This window comes from Pongo pygmaeus, chromosome 5, assembly GCF_028885625.2.
Source record: "Pongo pygmaeus isolate AG05252 chromosome 5, NHGRI_mPonPyg2-v2.0_pri, whole genome shotgun sequence".
NCBI lineage: Eukaryota > Metazoa > Chordata > Mammalia > Primates > Hominidae > Pongo > Pongo pygmaeus.
The window spans coordinates 17,147,934-17,167,650 of record NC_072378.2 but is presented as its reverse complement, the minus strand read 5'-3'; positions in this window follow the sequence as shown (position 1 = coordinate 17,167,650).

The window sequence follows — 19,717 nt, the reverse complement described above, 5'->3', positions numbered from 1 at the left end:
GAGGTCAAGGTTGCAGTGAGTCGTGATCATGCCACTGTACTCCAGCCTAGGCGATAAAGTGAGACCCTGTTGCCAAAAACAATTAAAAAATAAGAAAAATAAATAATTTGGGGGCCCGTTACATTTGCAGATCCAGCAATCCCTTGGAAGCATCTTGCATACTCCTTGTACTTAATGACTCTTCCCACAGGCCTACTTTTTTATTTTTTTCTGAGATGGAGTCTTACTCTGTTGTCGCCCAGGCTGAAGTGCAGTGGTGCCATCTCGGCTCACTGCAACCTCTGCCTCCTGGGTTCAAGTTATTCTCCTATCTCAGCCTCCTGAGTAGCTGGGACCACAGGCACGTACCACCATGCCCTGCTATTTTTTTTCTATTTTTAGTAGAGACAGGGTTTCACCGTATTAGCCAGGATGGTCTCGATCTCCTGACCTCGTGATCTGCCCGCCTTGGCCTCCCAAAGTGCTGAGATTACAGGCGTGAGCCACCATGCCTGGCCACACCTACTTCTTTAATAACTCACCACACCCCTCGTAATCAGAGGCCCAGATATGAAGTTATGCTTAGGAATGCCTTTGAGATCGCAAGAGAGAAATGAAAAAGTTAAAGTGGAGGTAGAAATAACTTTGAAAAGGAAATAAAAATCAGAATTCCTCTCAGTAGAAAAACACCTATTTTCTACCCAGTCATGAAGGGGAACTTGAGTTTGTGTTTTGGGACCTTCATTTCTCATTAGTTCAAAATGATGATGCAGACTTTCCTTTCACGTTTTTGTATTTTCCACCCCACATGGCGTATGTCACTTAGTCTCCCAAAGAATCCCCATTGCTCTTTCGGGTTATGCATCCTCACAGGTGGCCTGCTCCAGCAGACTCTGCAGCAGCTCCCAGTCTCTGTAGCCCTCTCCTTCACATAGATGGTGACAACTGGCTCCTCCAGAGCTCTCCAATCCTAACCCTTCTGTTCAGTAGCGCTCAACCCTGGCTGCATATTGCAGTCATCTGGAGAGCTTTGAAAAATCCTAGGGCCCACGTGCACCTCAAACTATTAACTATGAGCATGGGACCCAGCCACCTGTATTTTGTACAGCTCCCTAGCTGATTGCGATGTGAAGCCAAGGTTGAGAACCATGGCTCTAGCCCAGTGTCTCTTTTTTTTGAGACAGAGACCAGCCTGGCCAACATGGTGAAAACCTGTCTCTACTAAAAATACAAAAATTATCTGGGTGTGATGGTATGTGCCTGTAATTCCAGCTACTCAGGAGGCTGAGGCACTAGAATTGCTTGAACCCAGGAGGCGAAGGTAGCCCAGTGTCTCTTAAACTTTAAAGGGTATCAATTCCCTGGCAGTGCCTGTGAAAAATGTAGGTTCTTTTTTCTTCTGAGAGATTCTAACTCACCGAGTGTGAGGTTAGGTTCAGTAATCTATTTTATAAGCACTTGATGCAAACGGTTTCCAGACCACCCTTTGAGAAACATCGCTTTTCAAGGGCTTAAATGCTAAGTCACACCATGCTGCTGTTTCCATAAGCATTTAAAATATTTTCAAGTTAATATTATAGAAATGTTCTTCTTTTTTCTTTTTTTAGAGATCTGGGTCTCACTGTGTTGTCCAGGCTGGTCTTGAACTCCTAGGGTCACATGATCCTTCCACTTCTGCCTCCCAAAGTACTAGGATTAAATGCGTGAGCCACTGTGCCTGGCCGGAATTTTCAAACATACATAAACGTAGAGATAATAGTATAATGACTGTTCTGGTCATCTATTGCTACATAACAAATCACTTTAAAATTCAGTTGTTTAAGACAATCATTTAGTTTGCTCATGAATCTGTAATTTAGGGAAGAGTTAGCAAGGACAGCTGGTCCTTGCTCCATCTGTCATCAGCTGGGGTAGCTCAAATGGGCCTGGAAGATCCACTTCCAAGATGGTTCACTCACTCATAATAAACAGACAAGTTAATGCTCGTTATTGGCTGAAAGTCAGCTGGGAGGGCTGGATGGAGATTTTGTTTTCTCTCAGCTTAGTTGTCTTTAGAAGACTGCTTGGGCTTCCGCACGGCATGGCAGCTAATTTCCAAGAGTGAGTGTGCCAAGAGGCAGAAAGTAGTGGCAGCTGCCACTTGTTTAAGGCCTGACCCAAGAAACTAGCATAGCATAATTTCCTTCAGATTCTATGGATCAAATCAATCAAAAAAGCTGCCCAGATTCAACAGTGTAGGAAATTGATCCTATCTCTTGTTGGAAGAAGTGTCAGATTTGTGGCCATCATTAATCCATCACCTCCTTTACTTACATCTACTTTTGTACATTGGCCTTTTCCTATTCCTGAGACCAGAAGGCCTGCCTTGAACCCAATTCTGCAAGCAGATTCCGTCTTTTTGCGTTCATCTAAGTCCCAGTCAACTTCCTTGAGGCCACCTTTCCCCTGTTTTGCTTGGATCTCTGAAAATTAACAGTCCTTTTGAGAGATGACAATGTGCTAGCAGCCCTCCCTCACTCTCAGCGCCTCCTCGGCCTCGGCGTCCACTCTGGCTGCACTTGAGGAGCCTTTCAGCCTGCTGCTGCACTGTGGGAGCCCCTCTCTGGGCTGGCCAAGGCTGGAGCCGGCTTGGGCGGGAACCGGGGCTGCATGCAGTGCTCGTGGGCCAGCGCGAGTTCCGGGTGGGCACGGGCTCGGCGGGCCCCACATTCGGAGCGGCCTACCAGCGCCACTGGCCCCGGGGAGTGAGGGGCTTACCACCTGGGCCAGCAGCTGCAGAGGGTGAGCCAGATCCCCCAGCACTGACAGCCGCAGGCCTCAGCCTCCTCCCCACAGGGCAGGGCTCAGGATCTGCAGCCCGCCATGCCCACCCGAGCACCCCCCTTCCCCCCTCCCCTCCCCCCGTCCCCTCCCCGCCTCCCCCTTCCTCCCCACCACCCCCTCCCCCACCCTCCCCCATCCCCACCCCCTTGCCCCTCCCTATGCCCTCCCCATGCACCCTTCCCACCCCCTCCCTTCCCGCCCCTCCCCCTGCACCCTCCCTCCCCCTCCCCCTGCACCCTCCCTCCCCCTCCCTGCTCCCCTCCGTGCTCCCTGCTCCCCTCCCCCTCCGGCCCAGATGCAGGATCCAGTAGGCGAAGCCAGCTGGGCTCCTCAGTTGGGTGGGGACTTGGAGAACTTTTATGTCTAGCTAGAGGATTGTCAATGTACCAATCAGCACTCTCTGTCTAGCTAAAGGTTTCTAAACACACCAATCAGTGCTGTGTGTAGCTAATCTAGTGGGGACGTGGAGAACTTTTATGTCTAGCTAGAGGATTATAAATGCACCAATCAGCACTCTGTGTCTAGCTTAGGGATTGTAAACGCACCAATCAGCACCCTGTCAAAACAGACCAATCAGCTCTCTGTAAAACAGACCAATCAGCTCTCTGCAAAATGGACCAATCAGCTCTCTGTAAAATGGACCAATCAGCAGGATGCGGGTGGGGCCAGATACAGGAATAAAAGCAGGCTGCCTGCGCTTGCAGCTGCAACCTAGGCAAATCCTCTTCCACTTTGTGGAAGCTTTATTCTTTTGCTCTTTGCTAAATGTTGTTACTGCTCACTGTTTGGGTCTGTGGTGTCTTTATGAGCTGTAACATTCACCACAGAGGTCTGCAGCTTTATTCCTGAAGCCAGTAAGACTACGAACCTACCAACAGACACAAACAACCCCAAGTGTGCCTCCTTTTAAAAACTGTAATACTCAGTGTGATGGTCTGCAGCTTCACTTCTTAAAGCCAGCGAGACCATGAGCCCACCAGAAGGAAAAAACTCCGGACACATAATGAACGTCTGAAGGAACAAACTCCGGACCTACCATCTTTAAGAACTGTAACACTTGCCACAAGGGTCCATGGCTTCAATCTTGAAGTCAGCAAGAAGAGGAACCCACCAATGCCGGAAACACTTTGATTTCCAGTCTGTTCTTTGCCTGCCATTTGGGTTCACTGATGGGTTGTAGAGCTCCCCAGTGTCTACTTTGCATTGTCTCATCAATCAGAATTCAATATCTACTTGTCTCTACTTCTTCCTAGCTTCCAGAGCTAGGTTTGTTTTACTATTACCTTTACCCATGCAACGAAGAGGTGGCGGAATTGTTGAAACTATCTTTAGGTCCTGATTCCTCCAGGCCAGCCTTGTACCACTGTAGCAAGGTAGAACATATGGGTTATCTCTGCGGTAGCTCCAATCTTTTCACATACCTGTCTTTCCTCATCATTTTTCTAAATTTAAATCACAGAATCTTAGAATTCCAGAGCAGGAAGGCGTCTCAGACTATCTAGAACACAACCTCGAGTTTTACAGATAGGCACATCTGTGTTCTTTCCCTCATATTGCCACCTTGATGCCCTTTGATTTGGGACCAGGATTTCACTTAATCTTGGTAAAACGACTTTCCTATTCTCCTATTCAAAACTTTTTTTTCTGGGAAAAAAGAAGTAGTAAAGCTAACTTTATATCCCTGAAAATAGCTAGTGGGTAAAATTGGGTGGGGTGTGACAGAAAGAAGTCTCCATGTTCTCCCTATGGTAAAAGAACAACCTGTTTCCAAATTATTTGAACACATTCATGTGTTTGTATGCTCTTTGTGCTTTCTATTGAGGAGCCTTGACAAGTGAGTAACTGGAAAACAACATTGCTGTTTTCCCACTACGCTGTTAGAAAGAGGAAGTGTGCTTCTGAGACAAGGATAATGAAAGTGTAGGACTGTGGCTTCCAGGGCTGCATCTAGCAACTGTAGCAATCTGAGTAAGCAGCACAATACTTGCTTCCAAATTAATGGAGATGCACAATGGGGAAGATGAGGGTAAGAAAGAAGATGAAGGCTCCTTAGGCTGATAGGGCCTGTGCTTTTTGGTCTTTTGTGGATGTGGAAGGAGAGTTAATTTGACTTTCAAAAAAATTATACTTGCGTGGTGGCTCACGCCTGTAATCCCAGCACTTTGGGAGGCCGAGGCGGGCGCATCACGAGGTCAGTAGATCAAGACCATCCTGGCTAACATGGTGAAACCCCGTCTCTACTAAAAAATACAAAAAATTAGCCAGGTGTGGTGGCAGGCGCCTGTAGTCCCCGCTACTAAGGAGGCTGAGGCAGGAGAATGGCGTGAACCTGGGAGGCAGAGCTTGCAGTGAGTGGAGATCGCGCCACTGCACTCCAGCCTGGGCTACAGAGTGAGACTCAGTTACAAGAAAAACAAAACAAAACATCAAATGGAAGTACTGTCAACAACCATTCCATCATTTAGCTAGGACTAATCTCCATTGCTCAGCTATGGTGAATATTGCAAAAGGGGGCATAATTACTTCTGAGACAAGCAGCCGAATCCGTTGTTCTACAAAAAGTCATAAATGTAGTTGATAGTCATCACAAAAATATTTTAAAATAGTACTTAAGGCCGGGCGCGGTGGCTCACGCCCGTAATCCCAGCACTCTGGGAGGCCCAGGCAGGCAGATCACGAGGTTGGGAGATTGAGACCATCCTGGCTAACATGGTGAAACCCTGTCTCTACTAAAAAAATACAAAAAATTAGCCGGGCATGGTGGTGGGCGCCTGTAGTCCCAGCTACTCAGGAGGCTGAAGCAGGAGAATGGCATGAACCCAGGAGGCGAAGCTCGAAGTGAGCCAAGATCGCGCCACTGCACTCCAGCCTGGGCGACAGAGCGAGACTCCGTCTCAAAAAAAAAAAAAAAAAATTACACTTTAGGCCGGGTGAGGTGGCTCATGCCTGTAATCCCAGCACTTTGGGATGCTGAGGAAGGTGGATCACCTGAGGTTGGGAGTTTGAGACCAGACTGGCCAACGTGGAGAAACCCTGTCTCTACTAAAAATAGAAAAATTAGGCATGGTGGCGCATGCCTGTAATCCCAGCTACTCGGGAGGCTGAAGAAGGAGAATCTCTTGAACCCAGGAGGCGGAGGCTGCAGTGAGCTGAGATTGCGCTGTTGCACTCCAGCCTGGGCAACAAAAGCGAGACTCCATCTCAAAAAAAAAAAAAAAAAAATTACAGTTTAGAATAGTTTTATACTCCACCTGTGGCATCTCCTCAAAAGCCTCAATTCTTTGAGCAATGTGGTATAACATAAATGTTGATTATATGGTATACAGCAGGTACACCATAAAAGTTGATTCCTTAGAATTAGTAGTATATGCATGTGCTTGCACATACACACACACACAGAGCCTCTGTCACTCTTGAGATTGTCCTAATTCATTAAGACAACACATGAATTGAGTGACTATTGTGTATAAGGCACTGTCTTAGATAGGCCCTGCAGATACAAAGTCATACAAACATGATTCTGTATCTCAAGGGTACCAAGAAATAAATCTATAATTATTTTCAAATACATTGAGTGAAATGATTGGTGCCGTTGAAGATGGCCTGTTTCAGATTTTAAAAGAGCATAACTCTATCACTCATTAAGAGCTATTAGCAGCCCCCCTCTCCTTTCTTAAACATTTTCTTCTTTCTTTCAGGCTTGGCCTTTAGGGAGTCAAAATTATGTTCCCTAAAACAGCCTTCTCAGTCATGCTCCAGGGTGGCTCCCTTGTTATTTTTATGATATTGACTCAAGGAAGCACAGCCTTTGAGAGCTGGAAGAAACGTTGGATACATATCTCTTTCCCAGTGTTCTCTTTGAAACACGTGTCATGTTACTTTCCATTTCGTTATATATATTGTGCAGCTGTTCAGGTTCTGCAAGTGGGAAGGTCATTGATATAAATAGGCACCTCACCAAATGAGGAGTGTGCTCCCGGGACCTTTGGAAGAGAAGGACCTCATCCTGTGAGTGCTGCCATAGGAAGATGGAGATTTCCTGTTCCCCTTTGCTCCCTAGGCATTAGGGAAAGGGTGAAAAGAATTACAGAAATTGAGGTGAGGCAGAGGACTCTGAGAAGCGAATTCCTTTGTCAAGTTATGTCCTGAGACTGGTTTGATGTCTCCAAGGTTCAAGTTCTTGGAAATGGCTCAGAAAAATGTTTTTAATAAGCAAATTGCCTTGGGGGAGAATACAGGCATGTCTCCCAATATGATTAACTTACTTTAGGAGCACAGAAAAACATAATCCAAGGTGTTAATCACATTTCATGAGGTCAGAATATCATCAGAGGTCTGGAGCATAATTTAATCAGGTTGACGGAATAAAGTTAAGGTTTGACCAGGTGCAGTGGCTCATGCCTGTAATCCCAGCACTTTGGGAGGCTGAGGTGGTAGGCCAGGAGTTCCAGACTAGCCTGGGCAACATAGCTGGACTCCATCTCCACAAAAAATAAATAAAATTAAGGTTGGTATTAACTTTACCTACATTTGTAATACCGTATATTTTAGAAATATTGACTGATTTGTTTACTCCAGCATATCTTCCATTTAATGTATAAATGACAGGAATAACCCTCAATTTTTGGACGCCAGAAACTGGGTGATTCACAAGGGAAAACAACAGCATATCTGACCATATCATAACAAAGAACTTCTATTTATTCCACAAATATTGAATGAACTCCCACTTTGTGACCATCTCTGCACTTAGTGCTCAAGGCCTTGCTAGTCTTAATCATTCCATCTGTGTTAAGAAACTAAAGAAAAACAGACGTAGGCCCGGTGCAGTGGCTCACGCCTGTAATCCCATCACTTTGGGAGGCCAAGATGGGTGGACTGTAGCTAGAACTGGTGGATTCTCGGTTTATGCTGACTTCAAGAGTGAAGCCACAGACCCTGGTGGTGTTACAGTTCTTAAACATGGTGTGTCCAGACTTTGTTCCTTCAGATGTTCAGATGTGTCCAGAGTTTCTTCCCTCTGGCGGGTTCATGGTCTCACTGACTTCAGGAATGAAGCTGCAGACCTTCAGCAGTGAGTGTTACAGCTCTCAAATGCAGCACGTCTGGAGTTGGTCGTACCTTCTAGTGGGTTTGTGGTCTTGCGGGCCTCAGAAGCGAGGCTGCAGACCTTTGCAATGTGTTACAGTTCATAAAGGTGGCACAATTGTTCATCCCTCCCAGTGGGTTCACAGTCTTGCTGGCTCTAGAAGTGAAGCTGTTGACTTTCCCCGTAAGTGTTACAGTTCATAAAGGAAATCTGAATGGAAACTGAGCAACAATAACATTCATTACAAAAAACAAAAGAACAAAGCTCCCAGAGCACAGAATGGAACTACAGGAGTTGCTGCTGCTGGTTCGGGTGGCTTGCTTTTATTCCCTTATCTGGCCCCACCCATATCCTGCTGATTGGTCCATTTTACAGAGAGCTGATTGGTCCATTTTGACAGAGTGCTGATTGGTGAGTTTACAAAACTTTAGGTAGACACAGAGTGCTGATTGGTGCGTTTACAATCCTTTAGCTAGACACAAAAGTTCTCCAAGTTCCTACCCCATTAGCTAGACACAGAATGCTGATTGGTGCATTTACAAACCTTTAGTTAGACATAGAGTGCTGATTGGTGCATTTATAATTCTTCAGCTAGACGGAAAAGTTCTCCAACTCCGCACCTGTCCCAGAAGCCCAGCCAGCTTCACCTCTCACTGGAACTTGCTGCAGGGACTTTGGGGCACCCAGCCCGGGCAGTATGGCCGCCCAGAGGAAGCTCCTCCCAGACAACCAAGAGGAAAAGAGGGGAAACGACAAAGAGACGGAGACCCGCCATCGTGGCCAACGACCGCGCGAAGAAGGAAGGGCGTTTCATGCACGGGACCCAGCCTCCAATCAAATCCAGGAGGCGCCGGCTGGCGGCGACGAGTGCGGGGCCCGCGGAGCCCGCCGAGCCTGCGCCTACCCGGAACCCGTGCCGGCCCGCGAGCGCAGCCCCAGCTCCATCCCGCGTCTCTCTCTTCACACTTCCCCGCCAGTAGAGGGAGCCGGCTTTGGCCTCGGCCAGCCCCAGAGAGGGGCCCTCATAGTGCAGCTGCGCGCTGAAGGGCTCCTTGAGCGTGGCCAGAGCGGACACCGAGGCCGAGGAGGCGCCCGAGGGCTGCTGGCATGTTGTCACCTCTCAGGATCCCCGAGGTCAGGAGTTTGAGACCAGCCTGGCCAACCTGCTGAAACCTAGTCTCTACTAAAAATACAAAAGAAATTTAGCTGGTGGTGGACGCCTGTAATTCCAGCTACTTGGCAGGCTGAGGCAGGCGCATCACCTGAACCCGGGAGGCGCAGGTTGCAGTGAGCCGAGATCGCGCCATTGCACCCCAGCCTGGGCGGCAGAGCGAGACTCCGTCTCTTAAAAAAATAAAATAAGTACAGTGGGAAAATACTTTTACTAAATTAACAAAATGTTCACATGTTTACGGTATAAAATTCAGTAGAATATTATTTATGATACTGATACCTTGCAAGGATACGTTACTCAAACATAGAAAAGCTGACAAGATAATAAGAAATTAATAGATTAAAATGTAAATGGATATGGGAACCAAGAAGACTAAATGGAAGCTATGTGCCAAAATCTCTGATACCCGGAGGTCCTGTTTGAAAATAGTATCTTTAAAGAGGTAATTAAATTAAAATGAGGCTGTTAGGGTGTGTTCTAATCCAATGTGACTGGTGTCCTAAGAAGGAAATTGGAACACACAAAGACACCAGGACAGACGCCAGTGCACAGAGCGATGACTGTGTGAGGAGGTAGCAGGTGGGTGACCCTCTGCAAACCAAAGAGAGAGGCCTCAGAGGACCCAACCCTGCCAGCACCTTGATCTGGGACTTCCAGCCTCCAGAACTGTAAGAAAATAAATTTCTGTTGCTAAGATTTCCAGTTTGTGGTATTTTGTTATGGCAGCCCTAGCAAAGTAATACACCTTTCATAAAGATGCTGGGGCTCAGCAGAGCAAGAGGAATAAGAAAAAGTCTCTGAGAACTTGTACCTAGCAGATGAGCCCTTCTAAGTATCTGCACGTCAATTTGATATCTGAATGGTTAAAAAAATTGAAATTCTGAATTTAATTTAAAAGTGGTCCCACAGTGTTACTGCTTCTAGGCACCCAGAACATGCAAATACAAATAATCTTAGGAGGAATATGCCTTCATCTTAGACATCAACAAATTCCCACAATGTATGCTACACGAATGGGCCTTGAAACATTATGCTTATTGAAATAATCCAGGCACAGGACAAATATTCTATGATTCCATTTATACAAGGTACGTAGAGTAGGCAAATTCATAGATACAGAAGGTAGAATAGAGGTTACCAGGGATAGAAGAGAAAGGAAGGGAAGTTATTGTTTAATAGGTATAGAGTTTTAGGTGGGAATGATAAAAATGTTTGGGATAAATGTAGTGGTGAAGGTTATACAACATTGTGGATGTATTTAATGCCACATAAAATTATGAATGGTTAAAACAATAAATATTATATATATACTGTACCATAATAAAAAACCGCAGATTTTAAAATTCTCAAATATAATATCTAAAGAACAATGAAAGCAGTTATACATAAATAAGATATTGTGCATAAGAAATGAAAGAATAATTACTCACCTTTCGAATAAACCCTCTGCTTACTATGTATACAAAAAAAAGGCAAGATTGAATCTGAAAATAAGCTTAGACTATAAAAATGATACAGTATATTTGAGAAGGGACCAAACAGATATTCCATAAATAAAACATAGTAATTAAAATAAAGCACTCAAAGGACAGATCTAAAAGCAAGTTTAGGCTGGGCGCAGTGGCTCACGCCTGTAATCCCAGCACTTTGGGAGGCCGAGGCAGGTGGATCAGCTGAGGCCAGGAGTTCGAGACCAGCCTGACCAATATGGTGAAACCCTGTCTCTACTAAAAATCACAAAAATTAGCCAGGGGTGGTGGCGGGCGCCTGTAATCCCAGCTACTCTCCTGCTTCCTACTGAGGCAGGAGAATTGCTGGAACCCAGGAGGCAGAGGTTGCAGTGAGCCAAGATGGCACCACTGCACTCCAGCCTGGACAACAGAGTGAGAGTGCGTCTCTAAAAAAAAAAAAAAGATAAAAAAGCAAGTTTAATATAGTCTATTACTGAACTGGAAGATAGAAGAAATGATCTAACATAGAGGCAAGAGACAGAGAGTTGCAAAAAGACAAAATAGACGCTAAGAGAAGACCCATAAACGATAGGGTGAGAAGGTCCACCCTATGTCTAATCAGAGTTCTGTAAGGAGAGCAGAGCAAGAATGGAGCACAGACAATACTAGAGGAGATAATGGCTAAAAATTTTCCAGAAATGATTATAGGCACAAATCCATAAATTTGAGGAGTTGGATAAATATAACATGGAACAAATAAAAATAAATCAACAGCCAGAGACATTATAATAAAATTTCAGAACATCAAAAGTAAAGGAAAATTTTAAAGTAGCCGGAGAGAAAGGATAGAGTACCTTTGTTTCAGTTATCTATTATGTAACAAATTACTTCAAAACTTAGTTGCTTAAAAGACTGATGATTTATTATTTATCACAATTCTCTGGTTTGGTGAGGCAATTCTACTGGTCTTGTGTGGGCTCATTCATACAGCCGTATTCTGTATCCCATAGTGGGTTATTACATAGGAGCTGGGTTTAACTGGGATGCCTGGGATGGCTTGATCTCTCACTTACCATAAGATCTTTCATCATCAAAGACAACAGACTGAATTTCTTCACATGACAAAAATAGCATTCCAGGCTGGGAGCAGTGGCTCACGCCAGTAATCCTAGCATTCTGAGAGGCCGAGGCAGGCGGATCACCTGAGGTCAGAAGCTGGAGACCAGCCTGACCAACATAGTGAAGCCTCGTCTCTGCTAAAAACACAAAAATTAGCCGGGTGTGGTTGCGGTGCCTGTAATCCCATCTACTTGGGAGGCTGAGGCAGGAGAATTGCTTGAACCCAGTAGGTGGAGGTTGCAGTGAGCTGAGATCACACAAATGTACTTTAGCCTGGGCGACAGAGTGAGACTCCGTCAAAAAAAAAAAAAAAAAGCATTCCAGGAGGGAAAACCGCAAAACGCAGATACTTATATAGCCTCTGTTTGCATCGTATGTGTGGATGCCTTATTGGCCAAAGTAAGTTACCTGGCCAAGCCCAGAGTCAATATGGGAGAGAACTATGCTACGGTATGAATATTAGGAAGTGTGATTCATTGGGAGCCACAAATACAGTTTTTTTTTGAAAAATTCAAGGGTTAGGGGCATTGACCCACCCTGTGCAGTTGAAAATTGACTCCCACAAAACGTAACTACTAATAGCCTGTTGTTGACCAGAAGCCTTACCGATAACATAAACAGTTGATTGGCACATATCTTGTATGCTATGTGTATTATATACTGTATTCTTACAATAAAGTAATTTAAAGAAAAGAAAATTTTAAAAATTGTTATTAAGAAACTCGTAAGAATGAGAAAATATATTTACTATTCATTAAATGGAAGTGGATCATTGTAAAGGTCTTTATCCTCATGGTCTTCCATTGAGTAGGCTGAAGAGAAAGAGGAAGAAAAGGAGTTGGTCTTGCTGTCTCACGGGTGGCAGAGTGGAATAGGTGGAGGAGGTCGAAGGGGAGGTAGGAGAGGCAGGCACACTTGGTGTAATTTTTATTGAAAAAAAAAATGCAGGCTGGGCGTGGTGGCTCACGTCTGTAATCCCAGCATTGTGGGAGGCCGAGGCGGGTGGATCATCTGAGGTCAGGAGTTCCAGACCAGCCTGGCCAACATGGTGAAACCCTGTCTCTCCTAAAAATACAAAAAATTATCCAGGTGTGGTGGCAGGTGCCTGTAATCCCAGCTACTTGGGAGGATGAGGCAGGAGAATCGCTTGAACCCAGGAGACGGAGGTTGCAGTGAGTGGAGATCGTGCCACTGCACTCCAGCCTGGGCGACAAGAGCAAAACTCCATTAAAACAAACAAACAAACAAACAAACAAAAAACAAGAAAGCAAGCAAGAAAGAAAAGAAAAAAATATGCATATGAATGAACCAGCACAATTCAAACCTGCGTTAAGGGTCAAGTGTAGTTCAATCAACCACATTCTGTTTTCCCGCCTCCATGATTCAATTCTCTCCCTCATGGAAAATAAATTCACCTTTTACCAGGACTCAAAGTATCACCCAAATAATAGTATCAGACTCAAAGTCCATCATCTTGTGATCTGTATTAGGTCTGGATGCAGATGAGACTCCTTGGGTGCAGATCCTCAGATGTAACTCCTCTTAATTTAGAGGCCTGTGAATGAAAAATCATCTGCCTCTTTCACACCAAATATAAAATGCTGAGATGAGTCAGTATTTACTCTCATTAAAAAGGGAGGAAAAGGCCGGGTGCAGTGGCTCACACTGGTAATCCCAGCACTTTGGGAGGCCCAGGCGGGCAGATCACCCAAGGTCAGGAGTCTGAGACCAGCCTGGTCAACATAGTGAAACCCCATCTCTACTAAAAATACAAAAATTAGCTGGGCATTGTGGCACACACCTGTAGTCCCAGCTACTTGGGAGGCTGAGGTGGGAGGATCACTGGAACCTAGGAGGCGGAGGTTGTAGTGAGCTGAGATCACGCCACCACACTCCAGCCTGGGCAACAAAGTAAGACACCATCTCAGAAAAAAAAAAAAAAAAAAAAAAAAAAAAAGGAAAGAGGTACCTGCTAGTCACTGTTACATAGCAATTCTGAAATTCAGCTGCCCTAATGTCAGGGGTCAGGTTTTCCTATTCCAAGGGCATGGGATATTTCTTTTTCTTTTTTTCATTTTTTTTTTTTTTTCTGACGGAGTCTCGCTCTGTCACCCAGGCTGAAGTGCAGTGGCACGATCTTGGCTCGCTGCAACCTCTGCCTCCTGGGTTCAAGCGATTCTCCTCCTTCAGCTTCCCTAGTAGGAGTAGCTAGGACTACAGGCATGTGCCACCGCACCCAGCTAATTTCTGTATTTTTAGTAGAGACAGGGTTTCACCATGTTGGCCAGGCTGGTCATGAACTCCTGACCTCAGGTGATCCACCCACCTTGGCTTCCCAGAGTGCTGGGATTACAGGCATGAGTCACCGTGCCCGGCCTGGAATATTTCTTGATGATCAGGAATTGGTTCTATTCTCTAGGAGTTGATGCCTAGAGCATTTTCAAATTATAGAAAAAAAACAAAAAAACATTTTACGCCAAGTGCAATGGCTCACTCCTGTAATCCCAGCACTTTGGGAGGCTGGGGCAGGAGGAACACTTGAGGCCAGGAGTTTGAGACCAGCCTGGCTAATATAGCAAGACCCCAACTCTACAATATGAAAATGAAACTGGCTGGGTACAGTGGCTCACGTCTGTAATCCTAGTTTTTTGGGAGGCCGAGGTGGGTGGATCACGAGGTCAGAAGTTTGAGCCCAGCCTGGCTAGCATGGTGAACCCCACCCCCCCACCCCCCATCGCTACTAAAAATATAAAAAATTAGGCGGGCATGGTGGCACGTGCCTGTAGTCCCAGCTATTCAGGAGGCTGAGGCAGGAGAATTGCTCTAACCCGGCAGGTGGAGGTTGCAGTGAGCTGAGATCGTGCCATTGCACTCCAGCCTGGGTGACAGAGTGAAACTCCATCTCAAAGAAAAGAAAAAAAAGACAAATTAGGCATGGTGGTGTGCATCTGTAGCCCCAGCTACTCAGGAGGCTGAGGTGGGAGAATTGCTTGAGTTCAGGAATTTGAGGCTGAAGTGAGCTATGATTGTGCCACTGCACTCCAGCCTGGGTGACAAAGTGAGACCCTGTCTAAAAAAATAAACAAAAACTTATTTTTCCTACTCTCATACACTACTCAACACTTCTGACATCAGATGTGTATGTGGGTTTTCCCTACACACCAAGAAATTCTCCAGCAGATACCATTTGGGTGTCTAATAATCTAATTCATTCGGACACTAGCTGCCCGGAGATAGCATCAGCTCCCGTAGGTTAAAGGTGCAGTTCCAGAGGACTGCCCCCACTTCAGATACCAATCATAAGCCACATGTTATGACCTGTTATGACCTGTGCTCCTGATTAACTGGCTCTAAATCGGGGTTCCTATGACCCCCTCCTCAGGTTCAATTAGAACTCAGAGAAACACTTATGTTTACTCATTTATTATAAAAAATACAAATGAACAGCCAGATGGAAGAGATACATAGTGTAAGGTATGAGAAGAGATGTGGAGTTTCCATGCCCTTCCTTGGGCACCACACTAGAGGAACCTCAACATGTTCAGCTGTCTGGAAGCTTCTGTGAACGCTGCCCATTTTGGTTTGTATGGAGGCTTCATTACATAGGCATGATTGATGAAATCCTTGGCCGCTGATGATGAACAGAACCTTCATCCCCTTCTTCCTCCCCAGAGTTTGGGGGTGAGAGGGGGCTGAAAGTCCCAACCTTTTAATCCTGCCTTGTTCTTTCTGGTGACCAACCTCATTCTAAAGCTAGCTAGCAGCTGCCAGCCAGTCACCTCATTAGCATACAAAAGACTCTTACTATTTGGGAGATTACAAGAGTTTTAGGAGCTGTGTGCCAAGAACTAGGGGCAGAGACCAAATACATATTTCTTATATCATAATATCATAGCGTTGTTCTTTTAAGTTCTTGGTGACACCCTCTGGACCCCTGGGTCTAACCTCGGACATCTCTCCTTTTTGATAGAAAATGGCCCATGTTTGCAGCTGAGTGACATTCTCAGCCTTTTTCTGCCTGTAGATGATCGGGGGCTCAGAAACAGCCTTTCTTTTGAGCTATTCTTTATTGCTTTGAGTCCAAGCAGGCACAATTTCCTTAAAAATATGTTTGGTTTCTTATGACTCTAGATGGAATTTATTCCATGTTCCAAAAGCCATGAGGCCCCAAGAGGCCAAGACAGACCTCCGTCTACACTGGGCACATCAAGCTATTGTGGGTCACTACCCTTATGATTCATAGAAGTCCATTTGTCTAGCTAATGGGATCTACTAAGTACTGCCTTAACTCTTTGTGGGGTCTTAATAAAGGAATTTACTGCCACACATGGATTTCCTCTTTATCTTAAGCATGTTTTACTTTGAGAATTTTTTACTGGCTGAAGAGATTGAGGATGAGAAACAATTTTATTTCACAATCCAGTAACTCTAGATTTCCTCTAAATTCTACTTGCGGACTGAAAAGTTCGCTCTAGTTCCTCTCTCTTATCATGTATACCATGTGTCTTATCATATGCAGCTAAAGGAGGCCAAATGATACTTTCAGCATTCTGCTGGAGGTTTTAGCTACAGCTACAACTGTATCTAAGTAAGGTCCATTTTCCCCTCTTCCAAGTTACTGCAGGCAAGAGTGTTGCCAATTTGCTGTCATCTGAATGTTTGTCTTCCCCTCAAATGTATATGTTGAAATCCCAGTCCCCAAAATGATGCTTTTGGAGGTGATTGGGTCAAGTGGGTTCTTCCCTCAGGAAAGGGATTAGTGCCCTTAAAAAGAGACTACAGACCCTCTTACTTCTTCATGTGAGGACTGAGTGAGAAGATAGCCGTCTGTGAACCGCAAAGTGGGCTCTCACCAGACACTGAATCTGTCAGCTTTTATCCTGGACTCCCCAGCCTCCAGAACTGTGGAAATAAATTTCTGTTGTTGATAAACCACCTACTTTACTATATTTTGTTATAGCAGCCTGAATGGGATAAGACACAATTGTTTCACTGTACAAAACAATGACTACCCACTTAACAGCTTCCAATAAGAAGTTCCTCCCTGCTTTTCCAGCCTCCACTCATAGTTTGTTTGCAGCCCCTCCAGCCTTCATCAACAATTTTCCAGCCAGGTTTTCAGCCTTTGCCCACTGTCCAGTTCCAAAGCCAATATCATACATTTAAGATTTTTGTTGTTTGTTTGCCTACCTTTAGGATTTTGTTACTGCAACACTGCAGTTCTAGGTGGCAATTTCTGTTTAGGTTGTATGTTGCCATAAAACTAGTCACCCCAAACCTTAGTGACTTAAAACAACAATGATTTATTATTTTTTAAAATGATTCTGTAGGTTGGCTAAAAGATTCCTCTGCTAGTTTCACCTGAGCTCACTTGTTTGGTTATTCAAGGGAGCTGGCTGAAAGCTAGGCTCATCTCTGATCCCTGGGACAGAGGGGGCTTTCTTTCCATTTGGGAAGAATACCAGGAGCTGTGATTTATTGGGAGCCACTAAGGTTACCATCTACCCTAACCTTTAAAGGACCAGCATTACTCATAGCAGCCTTTTTAGTAGTAACAGGAGAAGCCAGAGGGCAGTAAAATGATATTGTCAGTGCATTAAAAAAAAAACAAAAAAAAACAGCCAACCTAGGATTGTAGACCGGATGAAAATATCTATCAAGAATGAGGACAACATAAATGCATTTTTAGATGAGTAAAGCTGAGAAAGTTTGCCACAAGCAGATGCTCACTAAAGGAAATTGTAAAGAATAAGCTTCAGGCAGATGGAAAGTAATTCCAGATGGAAAATCTGAGATGCAAGATGGAACAAAAAGCATGTAAAACAATAAAGAAATATATGAAGGGGTTACAAATATGATAGAGTTAATATATATTCACCACAATATGCAAATTGGAAGCAGAGTTAATAGAGTTAATAGTGTTCTAAGTTTCTTTGTTTTTGTTACTGTCCAGAGGAGGATGCCTATTGATTAACATCAGGCTTTATTAAGTAGGTATGCCAGGATTTTTTAAAAATGTAGAATGGGTTGAAAAAATATAAAGCAAAAAATAATATGGTTGATATAAGTCAAAATATGTTACCAATTACATTAAATGTAAATGAACTAAATGTTCAAATTAAAAGATAATACATTTAAGCAGTATAACTTAATTACCTAATCTAAACATACAGTAAACATATATTAACCAAAATGTAAGGGGAAAAAAAGAGAGAAATCCACAGCCACAGCAGAAGGTTTTAGCATACACCCTTGAGTGATAAATTTAGCATATAAGAATTAGATAAGCTATAAAATCTTTTAATAGCATGATTAATAAACTTGACCTAATAAACATAGCTAGAAAACTGCACCCACTAACACATTTTTCCCTAGCATACACAGAACATTTATAGCAAAGGAAAAAAATACAAGGTCGTACAGTAAGTCCTAATAAATTATGAAGAACTGAAATTTTACAAAGCTTGGCTCAGTTGCAATGTAAGTAAGCTACAAATAAATAATAAAAATAAGTAGAAAAGGTCATACTTTTAGAAATTAAAAAATATGCTTCAACAAAAAACACAGGTCAAAGAAGGAACTGTATTAGAAATTAGATAATATTTTGAACTGAAAACTAGTAGATATTTAATTGCTTGTAGAAGGCAGCTAACACATTTCATAATAAAAAATTTAAAATCTTAAAAATATATTAGACAAGAAGAGTGACTGAAAATGAATGAGCTAAGCATCTGTCACAAATCAGAATACAATCAGCAAAATGTCCCCGCCCCCAGAAGTTAGAGACAGGAAATAAAGTAAAGAAATAAATAAAATAGACAACAAATGAAGACATAGGAACACAAAAATAAGGTATAAATAACCAATAACAGGGATGAAAATAAGTTTCCACCTCTGATGCTGTAGTTATTTTACAAGTAAAAAGATGATAATATGAGCAACTTTTCTCTAAAATATCTAAAACTCTAGACCTTAAGCTAATGCCCTCGTTTCTTACTTTGCTGAGAAACTTGAAATAATCAGAACTTCCACAGTCCTCTACTACAGAGCCTACTCCCGTGCAAGTATTCTCATCTACACCCGTGTATTTCCTGCCTGTTAAGTATAATAGATTTTTCCATGCTCTTATCTAAACCCAATCCCAGCCAGGGGCAGTGGTTCATGCTTGTAATCCGAACATTTTGGGAGGATGAGGCATGAGGATCACTTGAGCCCAGGAGTTCAAGAACGGCCTGGGCAATATAGTCAGACCCCCATCTCCCCCAAAATTTGAAAACTAACTAGATGTAGTGGCATGCAACTGTAGCCCCAGCTACTTGGGAGGCTGAGGTGGGAGGATCGCTTGAACCTGGAAGGTCCAGCCTGCAGTGAGCCATGTTTGTGCCACTGCATTCCAGTTGGGGTGACACAGCCAGACCCTGTCTCAAAAACAAATAAACAACGCCCCCCCCCAAAACATAATCCTTCTATTTTTGCACTGCATCCTATCCTTCTCTTCTAGTTAAGGACATTTGTTTACTAGTTCTCCCCTCTTTGCTACATAGTCAGTATTTTGCTCTTTTACCAAATTATTTCCCTCAACATTCAAACTTCTTCCTCCAGTTACTCATTTCCATATTTCGTCAAATGTTTATCTATATTCTCTCACTATGTCCTCTCCTTCCATTTTGTCTCCATGCATTCATGCCTTTTCTCCTACTACTCTATCAAAATAGTTCTTTTTATAGGCACGAATAACCTTGCTAAATCTAAGATCAACCTCTATCACCATCTTACCTAACCTATCAACAGCATTTGACAGAATAAGGGGAAGTTTTTTCTGTTTTCTAGAAATACACTTTTCTTTGCCTTCCAAGATAAGGCAGTTGCCGGATTCCCCACCTATCTCATTGTCTGCTTATCCTTTGTCCCTTTTGTTGATTTTTCCTCTTCTCCCCAAACTCTTAATGTTGGAGTTCAACAAGGTGAACACTTGGTTCGCCTCTTCTTATTTCTTTTTTTTTTTTTTGAGACGGAGTCTTGTTCTTTTGCCCAGGCTGGAGTGCAGTGGCACGATCTTGGCTCACTGCAACCTCCACCTTC